Source organism: Mus caroli, chromosome 16, assembly GCF_900094665.2.
Source record: "Mus caroli chromosome 16, CAROLI_EIJ_v1.1, whole genome shotgun sequence".
Taxonomy (NCBI): Eukaryota; Metazoa; Chordata; class Mammalia; order Rodentia; family Muridae; genus Mus; species Mus caroli.
Window position 1 is genome coordinate 51,885,910 of NC_034585.1, and position 3,546 is coordinate 51,889,455.

A 3,546-nucleotide genomic window follows, 5' to 3' on the forward strand; every position below is an offset into this window, starting at 1 on the left:
CTACATGAGCTAGCCCAGCTTTTGTTTCTGTGTTCAGTCGGAAGCAGTTCCTAAGAAATATTGACTGCATAACCCAACACATGAGCCAACTCTCAAAAAAAAAAAAAAAAAAAAAAAAAAAAAAAAAAAAGAAGAAAAGATTTTGATTTTTTTATGTTTCTCTTTAAACTTAGAGACAACAAAGAAATTTCCCTAGTATCAATGAAAATTCCAGCCCACATTTTTTTCTTTGCATAATCTTTTTGACACTTTTCTTGTAAAGAACTTTAAAATCAGAAAAGCTGCAACCCATTGATCTAAGGATTTCTTTTTAGTTACTGACGTTCTCTTTCTCACGTAATTAGTGGTGAAAGCCAGTCGACAGCTGGAGAGTCTCCTTTTCTTTGATGTGCTCTTATACTTGAAAAACAAATTCTCACTGAAATTCATTTCTATAAAGTTCTACATCAGGATGTGTGAGGCACCCATACAAACACATACACATTCACTCACACACCCCATTAACTGCAAACAGCAGAGAAAAGTGGAAATCAATCTGGAAAAAAGAAAAAATCAGTATAGCACAAGGGTGCTTCAATCATGTTTAACATTTTATTTTTGTCTGTTATCATCGAATGTCTGCCTGGGACAACATGATCATTCATTCATGGAACTTCCTACTGGTGGGCCAGGACTCCATGCTGAGGTGAGAGTCATCTGCATCTCCAGGACACCCAGAATCCTTTGCAGCTGTATGTTGCAAGGGTTGGCTTGGGAGCTGAATTCCACAGACTTAATCAATGATCTTAAGGCAAACTATAAACCCCTGAGAAACTGTAAGTTACTAAATAAGTGAGTTTTAGCAAAAGGAACTATGTGAGCAACAAGACAGGAAACCTTCATTTATACTCTAACAAAACAACTGGGGGGCTGGCAGGAAGAGTATCCATTCGTAGCCTGTTTGATGACAGGAGAAGAGCAAGCACCATCATAGACAATAAAAATGCTACCAAATAATGTGACAGTATGCGTAAGGGACCTGAAAAATTCTACCAGGAAATGCCAATCGCTGATCAACATTGCTAACAAAGAAGCTAGATACAAAATTAACTCATATAAACAAGTAGCCCTCCTAAATACAAATGACAAATGGATTGAAAAATAAAAAAAAAAAATCATGGAAATAAGATGTTTCACAATAGGCTCGAATAATATAAAATATTTCAACATATCTCTAGCCAAGCAACTAAAAGACTTGTATAATAAAACATTAAGTCTTTGAGGAAAAAAATTAAAAAGATATCAGAATCTGAACGTATCTCCCATGTTCATGGATTAGTAGAATTAATATAGCAAAAATGACCATCCTACCAAAAGCAATCTACAGATTCAATACAATACCCATTAAAATTCCAACACTTGAAAGGGCAATAGTCAACATCATATGGAAAAACAAAATTCTCGGGATTTCATAATAATAAAAGAACTTCTGGAGGTATCACCATCCCTGGCCTCAAATTGTACTCCAGAGCTAATGCTAATAAAAATATCATGGTATTGGCATAAAAACAGACATACTGATCAATACAATCAAATTGAAAGACCCACATGAATTCACACCTGATCCTTTATAAAGAAGTCACAAATACACACTAGAAGATAGGATTTTTAAGAAATGGTGTTGGAAATTGTGGAGCAGAGACTGAAGGAAAAGCCGTCCAGAGACTGCCCCACCTGGGGATCCAATCCCATATATAACAAACCTGGCTGCTATTGTGCATGCCTGGAAGTGCTTGCTAACTGGCGCCTGATTGTACTCCAGAGCTAATGCTAATAATGAGATATGGCTGTCTCCTGAAAGGCTCTGTCAGAACCCAACAAAAACAGAGGCAGATGCTCACAGCCAACCATTGGACTAAGAGCTGGGTCCCCGATGGAGGAGTTGAAGAAGGGACTGAAGGAGCTGAGGGGGTTTGCAGCCCCATGAGGGAGCAACAGTGTCAACCAGCCAAACCCCCTTGGAGCTCCTGGGGACTGGACCACTAACCAAATAGTACACATGGAGGGACCCATGGCTCCAGTTGCATATGTGGCAGAGGATGGCCTTGTTGGACATAAGTGGAAGAAACAGCCCTTGGTCATAAGGAAGTTCGATGCCCCAGTGTAGGGGAATGCCAGGGCTGGAAGGCAGGAGTGGGTGGATGGTTGGAAGAGCACCCTCATAGAGGCAGGGGAGGGGGAATGGGATAGGGGGTTTCCAAAGGAGAGATCTGGAAAGAGACCTTGAAAGAGACCTTTAACATTTGAAATGTAAATAAAGGAAATATCCAATAAAAGGAAAAACGAAAAAAATGGTGTTGGTTAAATCGGATGACTACATGTAGAAAAGTTCAAATAAATCTATCCATATCTATCGCTCTGTACAAAATTCAACTCCAAACGAATCAAAGACCTCAACATAAAACCAGATGCACTGAACCTCATAAAGAGAAAGTAAGGAATAGTCAAAAATGTATTGGCATAGGAGACGACTTCCTGAATAAAATACCAATAGCTCAGACACTAAGGTCAATAATTAATAAACAGGACCTTATGAAACTAAAAAGCTTCTGTGTAGGAAAGAACATGGTCATTTGAATCAATCAGCAGCCTACAGAATGGGAGAAGATTTTTACAAATTTTACCTGTCAAAATGGTTAAGTATATCACTGATCAGAGTACAAATTTGTGCAGCTACTATGGAAATCAATATGGCAGATGGATATCAATATGGCAGATGGGAAGTGATCTACCCCATGACAGAGCTATACAACTCTTTGGCATATAACAAAAGAACATTTCATCCTACTACAGAGACACTTGCTCAACCATGTCCATTGCTGCAGTAGTGAAATAGTCAGAAATTTGAGATAACCTAGATGTCCCTCAACAAAAGAATAGATAAGATGTGGTACAATTTACACAATGAAGTACTACTTGACCATTTTTTAAAAATCATGAAATTTGCAGATAAATGGAAGTAACAAAAAAAAAACATCCTGAATGATGTAATCAGAATTATGGTATCTATTTGTTTATATGTGGACACTAGTTGTTAAGTCAATAACAGCCCATAGAATCACAGAGGGTAGGTATAGAATAGGGACTATGGAGGACAGATAGATCTTGTTAGGAAATGGAAATAGACTTGATAGTTATGGATGCATAGTTGGGGGAGGGGCATGAGTGGTCAGGGGGAAGGGGATGAGTGAGGGAATATGGGGAGAGACAGCTGAAATTAAGAGCCATTTGAGCCATTTGAGAGGTAGTGTGGAAACTTAAGATAGTAGAGGCATACATATACATACATACACACACAAACATACATACATACATACATACACATATGTATATATGTATATACATACACACACACACATATATATATGAAGGCAATTGTGGGGAATTGCAGGCTGGTATCCAATTGAGGTGAGATCTGAACCCCGATGGTCATAATTCACCTACATAACATGGTAGGTGTTCCCTCATGCTCCTGGAACTCCAGCCCCTGCCTAAGGTAACACCTCC

At 38.6% G+C, this 3,546-nt stretch overlaps 1 long non-coding RNA gene across 1 annotated transcript in view; it reads right to left on the reverse strand.

The window, feature by feature from the left end:
* LOC110311125 overlaps nucleotides 1–3,546 on the reverse strand; it is a 76,114-nt gene that overhangs the window by 681 nt on the left and 71,887 nt on the right. The window lies entirely within an intron of this gene.